The 20,179-nt window shown below is 41.2% G+C and overlaps 1 protein-coding gene and 1 long non-coding RNA gene across 4 annotated transcripts in view; one reads left to right on the forward strand and one right to left on the reverse strand.

Moving 5' to 3' along the window:
- pde4bb (phosphodiesterase 4B, cAMP-specific b) overlaps positions 1-20,179 on the reverse strand; it is a 158,009-nt gene that overhangs the window by 57,790 nt on the left and 80,040 nt on the right. The window lies entirely within an intron of this gene.
- Positions 5,628-17,660, forward strand: LOC147846252 (uncharacterized). Its single transcript, XR_015478348.1, has 3 exons — positions 5,628-6,322; positions 12,412-13,486; positions 16,851-17,660. It is a non-coding gene; the product is annotated as an uncharacterized LOC147846252 (long non-coding RNA).

Raw genomic sequence — 20,179 nt, forward strand, 5'->3', positions numbered from 1 at the left:
TTGACAGTGATGTAAAACCTTTATTGGGCCTCCAGGACAGTGTCAAACTAGGTTTTGTGCAACTTGGCCCAAATGTGCTGTAAGACTATGTATTGACCCTGTTTATCGCAACAAAGCTCTCCTCAGGCCACATCGTCCTATGAAAACAATAGAACAGGTGGTCTCTGACATGCCAGGGGCCAAGGTGTTCAGCATCAATGATGCAAAGTGTGGATTCTGGCAGGTGCCAATTAGTGATGAGATATTGAAGCTGACCATTTTTATGACCCCGGTGGGCTGATATGCCTTCCTCCGAATGCCCTATGGAATGTCCACAGGGAGCGAAGTTTTCCAAAGGTGTATGAAGCAGCTCTTTGAAGGACAGCCATGTTCAGTTGTTTTTGATGACATTCTTATTTGGGGCAGCACAACAGAGGAGCATGATCTGCGCCTTCGGCTGGTCATGAACAGAATTCGTGCTGTAAATCTTAAGCTGAACCCTGACAAGTGCCGTTGCCAGGTGTCCCCGCTGATAAGCATGATGTTCAGAGGTTCTTGGGAATGACCAATTATTTGTCAAAATTCATCCCAGGCTATAGCGAAATCTCAGCATCCCTGCGTCAACTCCTGCTTCAGGATGTGGAATAGAGCTGGCAGTAACACCACAGGGCAGCGTTCACCAAACTTAAAGAACTCCTGACGAGTCCTCCTGTACTCTAGTACTTTGACGTGCACCAGCCAGAGGTGTTGTCTGCAAGTGCCTCTAAGCATGGCCTGGGTGCTGTCTGTCTACAGAACAACAAACCAGTGGCATTTTCCTTAAGAGCGGTTACAGATACTGAGTCACGATATGCTCAGATTGAGAAGGAGCTGCTGGCCCTTGTGTATACTTGTCAGAAATTTCACGACTATATATATGGCTACCTAGTAACCAGAGAAATGGATCATCAGCCCCTTATCACCATTCTGAAAAAGCTGCTACACTCGGCTTCTGCGCGCCTTCAGAGCATGATGCTAAAGCTGCAGCGTTATAACCTCCATGTAATTTACAAGAGAGGCAAACAGCTATACCTGGCAGATGCACTCTCACGTGCACACCTGCCCTCCACCGATTGGGCCGACACTATTGAAGACTATGATGTGATGACAGTGGAAGCACTCTCCTCAAGGAGAATTGAGGAACTGAGACAGGAGACACAGGCAGACTATCAATGAAGGTGCTTATCTGAGATAATTTCCGTGGTTTGGCCTGATTCATCAAAGAAGCTACCACATGACCTTAGGCAGTTCTATGCCATAAGGAATGAACTAACAGTCGATAATGGCCTGCAGCTCCGTGGACAGCGTTTTGTCATTCCCCACTCTCTGCAACGACATCAGGCAGCTGCATCAAGGTCACCCAGGCATAGAAGCAACAAAGCGCAAGGCCAGAGAAACCATGTTTTGGCGTGGCATATACCAGGACACTGAGCAGGAAGTTTCCAGGTGTGCTTCTTCTAATGCCCTTAGGCCACACCAAACAAAGGAGCCCCTTCAACTACATGAAATACCAGACTTGCCATGGGCCCTTACAGCAGCAGATGTTTTAAAGAGAGGGGGAAAGAACATCTACAGTGAACAGTGGTTGTCGACTCGTACTTCAGCTGGTTTGAAATCAATCAGCTCCCAAACATGACCAGTGTGACCATCATTACCAGGCTAAAGCATCACTTTGCCACCCATGGAGTTCCCCAGCAGCTAATGACTGATAACGCAACATATTTCACAAGCAGGGAGTTTTAAGAATTTGGCTATACATGGGACTTCTGCCATGTCAGAAGCAGCCCCCACTACTCTCAGTCAAATGGGCTAGCTGAGAGGGCTGTACATTCAGCCAAACACCTGTTAGAAAAATGCACATGTGATGGAACAGATGTATATGTGGCACTGTTTAATCTACGCAACATTCCAAGAGATGGACTGCCCTCTCCAGCCCAGCGTTTGCTTTCTCGATACACAAAAACCCTCATTCCCATGACCAAAGCCATGTATGTGCCGAGCATTAAAACACAGATCCGGGCAATTGTAACACAGAACAGACATAGAGGAAAGGCACATTATGACAGGTCAGCCAGTCGTTTGACCCCACTGCAGACAGTAAGGATACAGACAGACAGGGGATATGACAAGTTGGGAACAGTAATAGGGACAGCTCTACAACCAAACAGCTTTAAGGTCCAGAAAGGAGATGCAACTTATGTAAGAAACAGGTGCCACCTTCTACATACACCTGAACAATACACCCAACCTACAACAAGAGAGGTCCCGCTTAACGCTAACAGTGTACCTCTGCCAGAGCCCCAGCCTAATGTCGACCAACCGCAGACAGAACAGGTGCAGGAACCACCTGTAATTGTCACCCGCTCAGGATGAATATCAAAACCCCCTATAAAAAGAATAGACTATATAAGCTCAGATTCTTCTCACCACCTACACTGCATTAGTCTAGGTTCTTTTAACTGTATGCTGTTTACTAGTCTTATGCTATTTACTGTTCTTATGCATTTTTATATTAGGTAAAGCTAAGTTTCAGCTATGCTATTTAAATGTATATATAATGTGTGTGTATAGCAGTTAAAATCTTTCTTTTGCTGTTGTGCATTCTATTTTAGTTGTAATACATGCTCTGGTGTCGTCTTCTAAGAGGGGGGATGTAGATTTTATTTATGGTTGCTTGACTCCCCCTTGTGTTTGTAAGAGGTTACTGAGAATGCCCTTAGAAAGTTACGTGTATAACATGGAAATTGTAGTGTGTTGGTTGGTGAATAAAGAAGACGACGAGACCGCAGTTCCACAAAGAAGTATCTAACGTTTTTCATTCATACACATCTACAGTCCCTTTAATATCAGGGGTCACCACAGTGGAATAAACCGCCAACTTATCCAGCAATATGTTTTACGCAGCGGATGCCCTTTCAGTCACAACCCAGCCCTGGGAAACACTTATACATTATTGCATTCACACCAACACAAACACTACGGTAAATTTAGCTTATTCAATTCACCTTTAGCACTTGTCTTTGGACTGTGGGGGGAAACTAGAGCAGCTGGAGGAAACCCACGCAAAACGAGAAGAACATGCAATGACTTACCTTCTTCTCAAAGCAAAACAACCATTCCCACTGTTATTAATTGATTCTTTAAGGTCTGTCGTTTGATACCACATCCTAAGCTCCCATCTGCACTTGAGACAGCAGAGCATCTGTTTAACTGTGTATTTTGTTTCTATGAACTACCATACGGCATAGTTTCAGAGTATGGAGGGTATTCTGCCAAAAACTCAATATTAACATTATCCTTACATCCCAATATCCCCCCCCCCCCAATACAATAGTCAGGTGGAGAAATTGAATAAACAATTAACCAGATTCCTCAGAACATACCGCTGCAACAACCAGACTGACTGAAATCAATAATTAATGTTGGCAAAGTATTTACAGAATTACCTCCATAAGCATGTCACTGGATCAAAATTAGTGCGTTTACAGATGGGATTAATTTGAAATATTAAACGTGTTAACAAAATTAGCGCAATTAACAGAGTTGCAGTTTTTTTTCTTGTTGTAGCTGACATGTGTTCAACATTCAAAGAAATATGGATAAGACCAAGGAAGTACTTTTTGAAGGCAAGTTTCAGTATAAAACAATTAATGTTGCATTACCAGGCTATCCAGCGTTTCCTCTAGAGTTTCATGCAATTTCAGGTGTTTCATTTTTAACTTTCGACTTCTGTTTTAATGGAATTTGATACCACATGGTGAACGGAAAGAAAAACTTCCGCATTTTGTGACTCAGTGGTCCTTTAAGGTAATCAAAAATCGCTGCTGACATGGTAGACTCTTTATAAGTCATATAGTAATATAGTATTATTTTAATCATATTAAAATCAGAGTATTGGTGTCCATATAAATGTACTCAGAAAGAGCCAGATGAAGTCACGAGCTATCAAAGACAGCGCATTCCTCTGCCTTACAGCATACACCCTCCAATGTTTCATTAAGTTTGATGTGTTTCCCCCTTTAACGCAACTTTTGTAAAGCATATGCTTTGTTTTGTTGTGTCAGAATCCTTGTGAAATACAGCCATACTTTGGAACGCTTAGTTTAAGCAAATTTGATGAAGATGATCATGCATGTTAAATCTGAAGGGAGTCGCTCCGGCTGCCCTGTCCTGCGTGCATTGTGTGTGTCTGTGTCTATGTGTGTGTGTGTCTGTTTTTCTTAGTAATAAACCTGCCTAAACGTTGTTGTCTGTAGCCACTAAATCAAAAAGTTACGAATAGCCGTGAGATTTCGCTCTCAGCTCACATCATTCAAAAGAAAAGGGCCACATTGTCCCCCAATAATGACAACAGACTGGACTGTCTTAGCAACTGGTTGAATGCAAAGGAGGACTAAGCAAAGTTGTGTTTGCTTCATAATTAATAGAGCTGTGAACCTACACTAGTCTCACGGTTCGGTTCGGTTCGGTTACGATTATCATGCCATCGATTCAGTTCAATTCGATATTTCGGTGCATCACGGTGCATTGACGGTGCTTTTCATACACAGTTTTATATTTTCTTCACAGCAGCAGTTCTTGTATTAAAATGTATGAATATATTTATATACTATTTGTTATACAATTTTGTCATTTAATACAAATAGTCAGAAATATAAACTGTACCTTTAAACAACACGAGCATTTAGCAAATAATATAAACAAATATAAATATCCAGCTCACTTTGTGATCCTTGTCTAGTTCTCTTACACATCTTTGATTGGTCACACTCTCAACAAAAACGGTTGCGATTGGCTCTTGCGCGCTGCACTCTTCACAGATGAGTGATACTGATAAGCGGCGGGCGGCAGCGGCGATCACAGCTGATGCATGATAGACACGGTGGAAAAAACTTTGCAGACTCGTGTTCGTTTCTGTATCCAGGAGAGGATAAGAAAAGTCATGCCAGCAGGTCAAATGGGCCACTGTGTGTGTGTGTGTGAGAGAGAGAGAGAGAGAGAGAGAGAGAGAAAAAAGTGAAAGACTGATCCAGCAAACACACACAGTGAAATTGTGCACAGTTTATGAGTTTTAAGTAGTTAGATCGTTGTATTTACTCGCGCTCGCCTCCCTCGTGACAGAGCGCATATGAGGTAAATGACGTCAGTAATAACCGGTTATGGTTATTACTGAACCAATACCGAATTGTCTGCGTCTGCATCGCGGTGCACTGAATAAACGGTTAATTTTGACACTCCTAATAATTAATGTTCTCAACTCACAGCAATACAACTTTTCAATGAGTGCAATTGTTTGTATTCAATACTTTATTGTTATTATAATTTTCCATATTTTGCAATGTCTTTTATGTGTTTATGATTTATTGTGGGTATGTTGTTGACATGAAGAAATATGCGTTACAAGGTAAAAAAAAAATTCTAAGAAAGAATTACATTTTGAATTTAAATAGTTTTTGTCTAGCGTTTAAATAAATTTTACATTTAAATATCAAAAATGACTTTGAATAGCGAAAATGAAAAAGTTTTAGTCTTTTAATGTGATTACTCGCAATAAATTTTCGCGAAAAAAAATGTGATTAATTAGGTTTTTTTTTTTTTTTTTTTTTTTTAATCGATTGACAGCACTAATTTTAAGATATCAACCACTGTTATTCCCTTGGTCAGGTGACCCCACAGATGTTCCAGCAGTGTATGACTGGTTAAGGAAAAGTGAGGCTACATGGTATTCAGCTCACATTCACTTAAGACAAGCTGTAAGGAGATTCAAGAACGAAGCCGATCGTTAGTGTCATCATATGCCTGAATACAGCGCCAGGCAATTATAATTACTTACATTTATATAGTACATTTATATATACTCATCCACCAGCAATGTGAAGCATTTACTTGGATGATGCGACAGCAGCCATATTACGCTAGACCGCACAGAAACCACCAGCTGATTGGTAGAAGAAGAGGAGGAGACTGAATGATAAAGCTACTTATGACATGAGGATGGTTAGGAGCCAGGATGGGCAGAGATCAGTGTTTAAATTTGGCCAGGATGCCAGGGTTTAACCCCTACTCTTTTTCGAAGACCATCCTGAGATTTTTTTATGACCCCAGAGCGTCGGTTTAAAGAGCCCATATTATACATTAAAAAGGGTCAAAAATCAGTTATATGGGTCTCAAACAACATGCTGATATGCATGCAAGGTCAAAAAACACTTTCATGGTCTTATATGAATTTATTTTTACCAAATTATCCCAGCCACTCCCATATGAATTGTTCAGCGATGCATTTTTTCCCAAACTTCTTAAGCAGGTCGCACACCAGAAGCGCCGCTCGGCGCCGCGACACGGCGCGTACATGACAGATTAAAGTATCACACACCAGACGTTGGGGTCGAGTCCACCTTTGTCGAGTCCAAGTCGAGACCAAGTCCTTAACCAGTCGAGTACAAGTCCAAGTCCGAGTCCAAAAGGGGTCGAGTCGGACTTAAGTCCGAGTCCTTAACATCCGAGTCCGAGTCGAGTCCGGCCGAGTCCAGACAGTCTTAAAACTCATTTATTAATTTTTCTTTTGGCTTAGTCCCTTATTTATCAGGGGTCGCCACAGAACGAACTGCCAACTAGTCCAGCATATGTTTTACAGAGCGGATGCCCTTCCAGCCGCAACCCATTTGCTCTCATTCACACTCACACACCACGGCCATTTTAGTAAATTAAATTCCCCTATACTGCATGTGTTTGGACTGTGAGGGAAACCGGAGCACCCGGAGGAAACCAACACCAACACACGGAGAACATGCAAACTCCACACAGAAACACTCCTGGCCCAGTCGAGACTCGAACCAGTGACCTTCTTGCTGTGGGGCAACAGTGCTAAGCATTGAGCCATGGTGCCACCTAAGTAAAAAAGTGTAAAATAATAATAATAATAATGAATCAAATATATTTTTCTATTAACAATTAACTGTTAAATGAAAATTTTAAACTTTTGGTACATTTTTACAAAATGCCTTGTATTTTTTGTTAGCTTGCTTCAAATTAAAATGAAAATTGGAGGATATATGTAGAATTTTTATTATTTTACAAGAGTCACGCGTTTGAGATTATTCTAATGCCACTTTTTCACATTTCTTGTTTAAATTACGCTTGCATTACCAAGCCAACAATGCATTTTTTTACATTAATTCCAGAAAACTCTGTTATCAGCCCCAGTGTGGAAAATTAAACCATATTCATGCGGACTGACCCAGATCTGCACAGAACATAAAGGTTCAGCAAAGGGAGACCATTTGGCTTCACCGCTGTCTTAACAGGGAATCAACAGTCAGATGAATTTTGTTCTAAATAAACAAAGAGTAAATAAATAGCAGGGGCGATTAGGTGCAAAATAAAACCAGTGGGAATCAGACTGAAAAAATAGTCCAGTGCAGATTTCTAGGCACATGATCTGGGTCTATCTGTTAATGATAGCCTGAAACAGGGGTTCTCAATGTCTGCATTAAAAGTTCCAAATCTGAATTTTTTTTATTAAGGTCAAAGGTATGAAACAATTGATATTACATAACTTGTTTTTAATAAACATCCATAAGATGCAGCACCATGGCGCAGTGGGTAGCACAATGGCCTCACAGCAAGAAGGTTACTGATTCGAGCTGGCTTAGGGCAAAATAAACACATACTTATCTGTTCATTGAACTTTGAACTGTCTATTCTCTTAATCAATTCTTTTCAGTGAGGCCGACATCTTCTTCCATTCAAATGATTGATTTGCTGCAGTGTGTTAAAACAGGCGTGTGCGCGCAATTATCCAGCATGATCATGATTAGGCCCAGCCCTAACCAATTTGGAGCCCTAGGCAAGATTTCAGGTGAATTCCAGTAAATTCCACTGCTAGTGTAGATATACTCATAAGACACTTATTAGCTTTGTCTTGGACATTCTTTCATTTTAATAAAGCAAGTGTACATTCCAAATACTTAGAAGTTTTTGCAACTCTGGAACACCTCTAAAAAATACGCAGCGATTATGCATTGTGAAACCTGTGTAAGTTTTGCAAGTGGACAAAACAAAAATTAAAACAATATGATGATGATCTTATTTTAACTAAACATGCTATGAAGCAGAAAAGAAGGATGAAGAGTCAGACAGGTAAAATTAGGCCTAAAACAGTTCACAATTCAGGTCTAAAAAGACAACAGATAATTCTCATTCATTCATTCATTCATTTTCTTTTCGACTTAGTCCCTTTATTAATCAGGGGTCGCCACAGCGGAATGAACCGCCAACAACCATGTTTTACACAGCGGATGCCCTTCCCTTCATATGCTATGGCCAATTTAATTCATCAATTCACCTATAGTTTTTGGACTGTGGGGGAAACCGGAGCTCCCGGAGAAAACCCACGCCAACACGGTGAGAACATGCAAACTCAACACAGAAACATCAACTGACCCAGCCGTAGCTCGAACCAGCGACCTTCTTGCTGTAAGGCGACAGTGCTACCCACTGCGCTACCGTGCAGCCCACAGATAATTCTATAAAACACATCTTTTTGTACCTTATGGAATTGTCAAATTAAATTAATATTCTTGCAAAAGACTTCTCAAATGATCTTAATACATCACTCCTGTTGTGTCTTTGTGTTCCAGTTACATTTAGGACAATTTCTGTTATTTATTTAGAATATTAATTGTATAATAATAATAATAATAATAATAATTTTCATATATTTAAAAAAAATTATATATATATATAATATATATATATATATATATATATATATATATATATATATATATATATATATATATATATATATATATAGAGGGTGGGGGGCTTTTGAGGATAGGTCATGGTCCTGGTCCTCAGTTCAAAAGACAGTGATGATGACATCAGCATACAACTATGCATCATTCTGAATCATTTTAAAATGAAACATTTGAGATGATTAATTATGCAATACACATATTCTTGCACTCTGTCATTGACTACATATAAATAGAATCAGAAATGTGTCATTATCAGATTGTCTCTTGCATATTCAACATGTAGGGCAGATATATACTGCTACTCACAATCAGTAATGTTTATTCTCACACAGATGACTCACAATGTGTACGCAGGCACCCCTAATCTCTCCAATGTCTCTCATCAAAATATTACCTGAATATTATTTTTTACACAAAGTCAAACCTCATTCTATCTTTAAAAAGATTAAATTATTGCTTGAATTTGTGGACTTAGTCCAGTGATTATCCATTCTGAATGTTGTCTGGATTTGAATATAACTCTACATTAAATCCATTTGTGCTTATATTGACTTAATTTAGCTTGGAGTTGCATATTATATTATTACAACATTTTTGCTATTCCATCATTTAATTACTGTAATTTTACACACTCGTTATACTCTCCTAACCTTACCCTCAAAAGCAGAAGCTGATCTGGGATCTGGGATGAGTTTATTATACGGAACGCGTCCGTCAGTCAGCATGTATAGGCTACACTGATTCAGAAATGTGATGATCGACGCACATCTTTAATGGAAAGAAAGTGAATGCAGACGTTTTTGTATTCATTTTAACGTGCTTTCAAGCCAAAATAAAGCAAAAGCACAATTCTCTTGAACAGCTCTTGCAGTTCCATCGCATTTCAGATCGCTGTGTTGATGGTACTTTCACTTTTCATAGAAAGATTAAGCATAAGGTGGAAGAATTGGAAAATTAATCGGGATGATAGCGGGATGTCTTTACAAGAGTTACAGGAAAAATTTGAATATTAAGGAGTGCGGATTTGAGAAGCCCTGGCTTAAATCAAGCGCTGAACGCATAATTCTCTGGCTCAGAGCCAAAGCGCAAAACTTTGAATTTGGCAGTTATTTGCGGATATATTGACACAAATATAAACAACAAAACAATATCGCCAGTATGTTTTAACATCATCCCTACGATATGAATGTACAATTCAAGTAAATAAGCTCTCACCTTTCTTTGTTTTCTTTTAACATGTCGGTAGAAGACAAATTATTGCTGATTTTGAAGACATTATTGTCCTAAACTTAGCCACGCATTGTGTGATATGGCTATTTCTGGTTACACGTTTAAGGTGATGACGTGCTGCTGCTGCCTGCTGGTACGGTGCGGTGGCATAAATAAAAGCTGGCATGCAGCCAGAGAGATCGCTAATTCTTGTTATAGTTTTTTGCTGTTATTTATTCATTTTAAATATCTTATATTTGTTTTGGAAATGATGTGGACTCGACTGGACTCGTGATATTTTCCGAGTCCAAAATGTCCAAGTCCGAGTCAAGTCCGAGTAAAAGTTTACCCAAGTCCGTGACAAGTCCGAGTCCAATCAAAACTGGACTCGAGTCCGGACTCGAGTCCGAGTCCAAGGTCGAGTACCCCAACACTACCAGACACGCACATTCGAATGATATTTAACATGAAACTAATCAGATGGCGCTCTGTGGCGCGGCTGAAAAATGAACTGCGTCCTGAGCCGTCGCCGGGCGCCGCCGACAGCCGCCGACTTGCGGCGCCGGTGTGTGTATTCTGATAGAAACCTATGTTTAGAATTCTAAAATACATGGCGCTGCGCGCTGCCGAGCGGCGCTTCTGGTGTGCGACCTGCTTTAGAGCGAAGCTAATCTGCGCGAATTAGACCTATGACAGCCTGTTGTGATTGGTTGACAGCGTTCATCGCGAGACAAATGCCCAGCACGGTTTGTCCAGCCCCTGGGTCCCCAACATTGGTATAGGATCCAATCGCAGCACAACATGCTTCATAGTAAAACTTACTCAACAGTATTATTCAAACACTTTACCACCAAAAGCAGTGTAGTCAAACACGAGCTTATTGCTCCCTTCTTAACTATGACACACATTCATATTCAACAGCAAACGGCAGTTTAACACAAGCTCACAAACGCTTTTAAATCTGTAAACAAAGTGGCACGCGTCATGTTTTCAACGTGGCATTAGACGCGATATGAGATTCTAAAGAGTTAACCTGATACAATTCAACTGGTTACAAGTAACAAAACACAATTAAATACATAATTTGCAAGCTAGATAAATAAGTAAACAGCCTTTTACTTACACTTATTAAATGTGTCATGGGCCAGGTCTGATTTCAATAATTATCTTTCATTTTGGAGCTTTTCTCCCTTCTCAGTTGTAGCTGTTCACAACATTTGTAGCTTTTTCCGACATTTCACATCTCTGCTTAAACCTGCTGCTTTTTCCGGTTGAAAGGGAGTTGGTAGATGGTGCACAGACCTCAGAACCCATCCTTATCGATGGGGAGGAGGCATACCAAATACATAAGATCCTGAATTGCAGACGCCAAATCTACAATACTTAGTAGACTGGGAAGGGTTCGGCCCTATGGAGAGGTCTTGGGTCAATCAGGAGAACATTATTAATCCATCTCGAACCCAGGAATTCCACCCACTTCACCCAGAGATGCCGGCCCCTTGACTGCATGGAAGAAGCTGGTGTCAATTGCCTCTTTGCATCAAGAGCCACACACAGAGGGGGGTTCTGTAACCATCTCGACCCCGGCTATACCCCTTATCAACCAGCAGATGTTATCATCACTGGAATACAAGCCATTAACTAAACTAAAATTCCACAATTCCGTTCAGGAGAACCACCCTATATATATATATATATATATATATATATATATATATATATATATATATATATATATATATATATATATATATATATATAGGGTGGGCCATTTATATGGATACACCTTAATAAAATGGGAATAAAGGGGTGATATTAACGTCCTGTTTGTGGCACATTAGTATTTGTAAGGGGGCAAACTTTCCAAGATGGGTGATGATCCAACTTTTGTTTTTTCAATAGGAAGATGGTCATTTGACACATGAAACTTATTTGAAATTTTACAAGAAAAACAATGGTGTGCTTGTTTTTCTTGTGAAATTACCAATACATTAGGTATGTCTTTCTATAAAAAAAAAAACTAAGTTGGATCCAAAATGAGTGACTTCAAAATGGCCACCATGGTCGCCAAGCATCTTGAAAAGTTTGCCCCCTCACATATACCTATGTGCCACAAACTTAAATATTAATATTACCAACCATTCCCATTTTATTAAGGTGTATCTGTGAAGAGTATGTAGACCTATCTGTTTGTCATTTGTTGTCTTGCGTGTCGCCTTCATGTTTCACTGCAGAGCACATGTTCTTTGTTTTGACAGTTCGCCATGTGCTTCGCTGTCAGCGTATCCTTTTCCCCACCTCCTTGTTATCCTAGTTATTATCTTATTAAGCAATGATTATTGTCACCTGTAGCTCTTTGATTTTCTCCTCTATTTAATTCCCGTTTGCGCTTGTCTTGTGTGTTTTACTAGCTCACTCGCTCTAGATTCGCGTTTTGTCCTGTCCTGTCTTGTTTATCACTTTTGCTTCATAGATATTAGTTTCGGTTTCGTTTCTTGCCTCCTCTACTCATCTCTCTTCTGCCCTGTCAGGCCATTCTTTTGGTGTCATTGTTTGTGGCTCTCTGACTCCACCACCAGCTGGACCCGTTCCTCCTGGAGAGCTGAGGAGGGTTTTTCATGCTTGCTCCACACTCCACCTATTCCTGATCAGGAGCCGATGCAGTTGGGGCATCTGCGACTAACCACGCAGGAGAAAGGACATCGGTTGGCTAGGGGTCTGTGCCTGTACTGTGGGAAACTGGGTCATCAGGCTGTCCGGTGCCCGTTAAAAGCCCCAGCTCACCAGTAGTACAGGGGGGTTCTGGTGGGCACAGTCCCTTGCTTTGACACCCCCACATATCGTACCTCACTCGTCGTCCATTCGTGCTCTTCCCTGATCGACTCCGGAGCCGAGAGCAACTTTTTAGACAGCACCACCGCTGAGTCCTGGGGCATTCCTGCTATCCCTCTTTCCTCTCCTATCACTCTTCGTTCCCTGAATGTTTTTACCATCACCTCCATCACCCATTCCACTCCTTCTGTAAGTTTATTTTTTCTGGCAATCACCGTGAGTATATTAATTTATATTTATCGGACTCCCCGAGTGCTCCTGTAGTATTGGGGCACCCGTGGCCAACCAAACACAATACTCATGTTGATTGGTCAACTAGTTCTGTGTTATCTTGGAGTCTGTCTTCTGGTTCTGTTTCTCATGTGTTGCAGGTCGAAGCTGAAGATCTCTCCAGAGTCCCGTCGGAATACCACAATCTGCGTCGGGTCTTCAGCAAGTCCTGGGCCACTTCCTTACCTCCCCACGACCATATGATTGTGCCATCCATATGATTGAGCTCCTCCCAGGCTCTTCTCCACCCAGGGGTCAGTTGTATTCCCTTTTACGTCCTGAAAGAGAGGCCATGGACAGGTACATTCAAGAGTCATTAAAAGCTGATCTCATTCGTCCCTCTTCCTCTCCGGGTGGGGCTGGGCTCTTCTTTGTTAAAAAGAAGGATGTCTCTCTTTGTCCTTCCATTGACTACAGAGGTCTCAATGACATTACTGTTAAGAACAGATACCCTCTGCCTTTGATGTCTTCTGCCTTTGAGTTATTGCAGGGAGCCAAGGTCTTTGCTAAGCTAGACCTCCGCAACGCCTATCACTTGGTGCGGATACGTTAGGAGGATGAGTGGAAGCCAGCATTTAACATACCCACGGGACACTTTGAATATCGGGTCCTACCTTTCTGGCTCACTTATCCCCCGGCTGTCTTCCAGGCCCTGGTCAATGATGTGCTGAGAGACATAGTTAGTGAATAGTGAATAGTGAGAGTGAATAGTTTTGTCTTTGTGTACCTTGATGATATCCTCATCTTTTTCCCTTCCAAGCAGGTATGCACTCAGCATGCTCGACAGGGGCTGCAGCGGCTGCTGGAGAACCAGCTTTACGTCAGGGCAGAGAAGTGCATGTTCCACACAAAGTCTGTTTCATTCCTGGGGCATATTGTCTCGACGGAGAGGATCAAGGCTGATCCCACTAAGGTAAGGGCCGTGGCCGAGTGGCCAATGCCCAACTCTAAAAAGGCTCTGCAGCAGTTCTTGGGGTTCGCCAACTTCTATAGGCTATTAATTCGGAACTTCAGCTCGGTCGTTGCACCCTTAACAGCTCTCACCTCTCCTAAGGTACCGTTCATATGGAACAGTCGAGCTCAGGAGGCCTTTGATGTTATAAAGTCCCGTTTCATCACTGCTCCTGTTCTTTCTCTTCCAGATCCTAAACGACTTTGTTGAGGTGGATGCCTCAGAAGTGGGGGTAGGCGCGGTCCTGTCTAAGCGGTCCTCTAGGGATGAGAAGGTGCATCCTTGTGCCTTCTCCCACCGCCTGAGCCCAGGCGGACGAAACTATGACATAGGTAACATAGAGTTGCTGGCAGTCAGGCTGGCTCTGGGGGAGTGACACCACCGATTGGAGGGAGCAGCACACCTGGACGGATCATAAAAATTAAGAATATATCCGTTCAGCCAAAAGATTGAATTCGCATCAGGCTCGCTGGGCACTCTTCTTTGGTCGATTCACCTTTTCCCTCTCGTACCGGCCTGGATCCAAGAACGTCAAACCTCATGCCTTCTCCCGGCTATTCGACGTCCCTGGAGAAAATGTTACCCCAGAAGCCATCCTTTTAGGGTGAGTGGTGGTGGGGTCTCTTTCTTGGGACGTCGAGCGGCGGGTGAGAGAGGCCGGTCAAGGAGGGGAAACACCGGCAGGGTGCCCGGGGGGTCGCCTGTTTGTGCCAATTTGGTTAAGACCGGAAGTCCTCCAGTGCGGGTCATGAATCCAGAGTAGCCTGTCACCCAGGTATCCGGAGGTTGCTGGCTACTATTCAACAGCGATTTTGGTGGCCGTCTATGGCCCAAGACACCAAGCAGTTTGTGTTGGCTTGTGCAGTGTGTGCCCAAAATAAGACTTCTAATCAGCCGCCCATTGGTCTGTTACAACCCCTCCCCATTCCCTCTCGCCCCTGGTCACACATTGTCCTTAATTTTGTCTCTGGCTTACCCCCATCGAGAGGTAACACCGTGGTGTTAACGGTGGTGGACCGCTTCTCTAAGGCGATCCATTTTATCCCCTTACCCAAACTTCCATCCGCAAAAGAGACTGCTCAGGTAGTAATTGACCAGGTCTTTCAGATCCATGGCCTTCCAATGGATGTGGTCTCTGACAGAGGGCCTAATTTGTCTCTCGGTTTTGGAGTTCTGCAGACAGACCGGGGCCTCTACGAGTCTGCCTTCAGGTTTTCACCCCCAGATCAATGGGCAGACTGAGCGAGCCAACCAGGATCTTGAGAAAACTCTCCGCTGCCTGGTGTCACAGAATCTGGGTACCTGGAGTCAGCAACTATATTGGTGTGAAGAGTGTGTGTAGACCTACCTGTTTGTGATTTGTTGTCTTGCGCATCGCCTTCATGTTTCACCGCGGAGCACATCTTCTTTGTTGTGACAGTTCGCCATGTGCTCCGCTGTCAGGCATTCTCTTGTAGGCAGTCCAGTATTAGTTACTGCTGCCTGAATGACCTTTTAGATTCAGTGCTTTTTCTTTTATAGTTTTGATTCTCCGTCGGAGGCGGAAATCTTCACCTGCAAATTGAATCTGTGGTTTCTTCCTGACAGTATCCATATAAATGGCCCACCCTGTGTGTGTATATACAGAATCTTACTCTAATTCATGCGAAGTCTTGTTTTGCTAAGTGGACATTTCTGAGCAATTCATGTATTTCTCTGGAGGGTTTTACTGGTTGTCCACTTGTTTGTATTCCTGATTGTAATTGTTCTCTACCTGCCCCGAACCCAGCCTGTGTACTCGTGTATGATTCTATGCAGCCAGACCTGACCCTTGCCTTGATTCTCGTTTATGATATCTCTCTGTGTGGCCTGACCACTGCTTTGTTTGACAACGCCTGCCTTGAAGCCCAGTTATCCATTTCAGCAAGTGTTACATTGTCACTGTGATTTATATTAAAAAGCTTGAAAATGGATCAACAATCTCCTGAGTCTCCCTCTCAATTAACACAACATTTACCATCTAGTAGCCTAAAGAGTGATGGACTATTAATTGATATTTGTTTTATTTCCATGTACCCCCTTATTTCTCTCATTATGCTTTTTGTTATATAAGCTACTTAAATTTAGTTTATAATTATCTTATTGTTGAAAATGAAATTTTAGTAGTTGTAGAGACTGCATTCTGATTTATTTATAGAGTAACTCTTTTGTCGTTATTGCAAAAATAAACACATTTGGCAATACATTTGGCCTTAGCTGAAGAAAGGATGATCGCTTTAAGAGACCATATTTCTCACGAGCCTGACATTAATGTCCTCTGGCTCCATAAGGTCTGGAGAAGAAGGTCGCTGTGCATGACACCTGCTTAATCTATATTGTAGATGGGGAGAAGGGAGAAACTCTGTTCCTTGGGTGCATCTTTGCAACCCGAGACAGACTACCCCTACCTTTTTCGATACCCACACGCACCCCTGAGACACACACTATTGAAAAAAACTATTAGAACTCAAAGCTCACTCCAAATGATATGTAATGTGTGTTGGCAATCTATATACTCTGCCCTATGGTGAAAGTAGTTAAAACAGTATATGCATGCTTTTATAAAGTCCTTTTTGAGCCTTATACGGTATAGAAATATCTAGGTGCCAGCTAACGTGTGTTTAGAGTGTCGTGTTTAGTATCATTACGTTTCTCCTGCTATTTTACAACACATGACGCTGAGTGCATGATAATAACTTGTACGGTTTGCATTATTTAATGCTCATAGTTAAGGTCAAGCTGTGTGATGAGGGAGGTCCCTCATTATGCATAGGAGTGGTCCAGAGTCAAAGAAAATCTCCCGCTCAAACTTTGCCACGAAACCATATGTCAGTCAGTAGAAGATGGGTGTAACTTTATCAACAGTTCAAATCAGACTACTCCCAATGCCCAATGCCCTTTAAGGGGGCAACCCGCAGTTCTGTACCTGTGTGCCTTGCTTGAGTCTGCGCTTTTCTTATTTTTCCAGCAAAGAAACCCAGTTTTCGCAAGTTTGCGCCTTGCGTACCCTCCGACCTGCAGTGCAAATTTCACGCCTCAAGAAGGACATCAAAGGACTCTATCCTCCAGCGCATCGAAAGAACTCGCAAAAAGAGAGACAGAAAAACCCCACCAAATCCAGGTATTTAGTTATGCAATAAAGCTGTGCTCCTGAAAAAAAAGGTGTTTTTATAATCTTGGTTATTCTTAATAGTGTGTGGAACTGAGGTAGATTTGCCATTCTTTTATCTAAACTCTTAATTTCCTTGATTGTTCTCTTTTCCACGTTTGTTCTATGTTTGACATTATGTTTGTGCGTTTGTTTGTTATATGTTAGACTAATCAATAAATCCCATTATAATCAAATGGACTGTATTGTTTGCCTCACAGAAAAAGTCACTTTTTGATCGATTTTTGCTACAAGCTGTTCTTAAGTTTTCATAAATTATAAATGATTAATCTACTTCACAAGAAGTAGTGTTAACTCCCTTTCTAAAAATTAGATCATTACAGAGTCCGCTTGGACGAGCGGACGAGGTCTGGTTGTATTTATTTGGTCAAATTAACAGTAAGTTAATTTGGAATATTAATAATTAATAATTATTTGTTATTATTGATAATAAATATTCATAATCTGAGAGTACGCTCGAACGAGCGGGCATAATTATTGAGATTTTTTTTTTTTCAAATTAACCATAGGTTAATTCGGAATATTAATAATTAATAATAACTCATTATTATTAATCATTGATATTCATAAACTGAGCTAATTTCGCTACAGTATTTAAATGGCTCACCATAAAGAAAATCCCTTTCGTCATTATTTCTCCAATGACAAATCATCTGATGAACTAATCTGTAACTGGCTATAGAGTTGGGGACATAAACAAGACAGCCTGATAAATCCTATTGATTTTTTTACTTATATACACTCATCAGCCATAAACTGTTATTGCTCGAACTACAGGTGATGAAGAAAATCATAAATGGAGATGTTTTATTGCAGCAGCTTGTTGATGCCCTGTCTGTTACAGACAAACTCAATTATTTGATCCTCCTACTTTGCATATGTGCTCGGCTTCTCAAGTTACACTTCACCACTGGACACAGAATGTTATAAAATTCATATTATTAGCCTCTCAGACACACAAAGTGTGTTTATAAAAGGTATATACACATTAGTCCATTTTATTCTGAGTGTTTTTGAGGTTTATTTTAAAAGATATTACAATAAGGTTTTTTTGTTGGCTGCAAGACCAATGCAATAACTGGCACTCTAAAGCCACATTAACACAAACTATTGCAATTAGAGATTGACTAGGCCACCCAGTACATTACCTGGGACATAAAGTACAGGTTCGTACCTCTGACAAAGACAATGAGACGTGGATATAGAAAAATATGGTTTCGTTTATTACAATTCAATGTGGACCACAAATATTAACAAGACTCTTAACATGCACTCTTTAAAAGGCACTAGTGGAGGTAATTACAAAAAATATATATCCTCATCCAACCAGAGGAGCTGGGGCTTACCACAGTCAAGCAGGCTAGGCACTGGGCCCAAAAATGACCCACAGATTCACACGTGCACACTTTTAGATTCAAAACACCACACAGTGAACTTCAATGCACACAAGTGAGCAAAAGACTAATTCATAGAAAAAGAGTCACACAGCGGCCCTACTGCCCATACTTGACACCCCCAGCTCCTGAAAGCAGCTACCAGCCACTCAGGGGGCACGGAGGTGACAGGCCCCAGCTAATTACACAGTGTACATTAAAAATTAAAGCACAAGGTCGCAATGTTAGAACAGAACCACAAATGCCGCGATTGAAGCAAAGCATTCCTTCAGACCACACACTTATTTTACGTTTCCCACTTTTGTAAATATGCAAAAGAAACAATGATCAAAGATAACAAATATGCAAAAAGAAAAAAACTAATACAAAAGCAGCAAAATAAAATCAAAGAAACAACAAATCAGAAACAAAACCAAATCTAGAAATAAAACCAAAACGAAAAAAAAAACAGAAACAAAAACAAAACAGCAGCATCCAGCATGTGTCAAGAGCAGGAGGAGATGCTCAAGTCGCAGTGCAATCGCTGCACGAGATGCCAATCATCCCTCCGACAGAGCAAGGCTTCCGAACAAATAACTAGCGACCGGGAAGACAGCTGTCACGGGAGCGTGCAGAAGTGTCAACAAAATCACAAGGGAAAGTTTAGCAACATGAAACATGATTTCATAAAGCTCACGATGCCCCACAGCAGCCACTCTACAGTTTAACAGCAGCCGAACTCACACCAGCCAAATGCAAGGCAGTGACACACCCACCACAGGGAGTCAGCTGGACGATGACGCAACTTCCACTATTCTCAGATGGGCTTTTATACACCTCTTAACAACCCCCAGTTAGTAATGGACATACGCAAATGCTTAATGCATAACATATGCTACACTTATAAACAATCTCTTTATAAACTACACAATTTATGAGGCTACTGAAGAATAAACTGAATATGCATTATGATCCTAGTATATTGATCACAGTGAAATATATAAGCGCTCATTTTATATACTGTAACTGTTTTCACTGTTAATGACAAAATCATCCATTGTGCCAGCCAGTTTCAATTTATTTGTTAAATATAGTTAAAGTTGAAATCTGAAGGATGAGAGAAATTAAAAACTCACTGTAAGGATGGAGATTGCCGCACGTCTGGCTGTAATGCATGATTTTTAAAACTATAAACTGCATATTTATGACAGTCTGTAAAGATAAAATTACTTAAAACACCTTAATATTTCAAAGAAAGTAGATGAAGTTTGCATAACCAATGATAGATCTTATCCACCCACAATCTATAAATAACCATCAGCTGGTGTGTGGTGAGCTTTCTAGCAAAATATGGCTGCCGTCATGTCATCCCGGTGGATGCTGCACACAGGTGGTGGATGAGGAGATTCCCCCAATGTGTAAAGCACTTTGAGTATCCAAGTGCTATATAAATTTAATAAATTATTATTATAATTATAATGTAGCCTGCTTTTTGATTACCTGTCCTGCGGATTAACAGCAGCACAGCGACTATCCTATTTACTGATATTTATATTCAAGTGCCCTCTTGCTTCCCCCT

This window comes from Danio rerio, chromosome 2 (genome assembly GCF_052040795.2).
Source record: "Danio rerio strain M-AB ecotype USA chromosome 2, GRCz13ab, whole genome shotgun sequence".
Taxonomy (NCBI): Eukaryota; Metazoa; Chordata; class Actinopteri; order Cypriniformes; family Danionidae; genus Danio; species Danio rerio.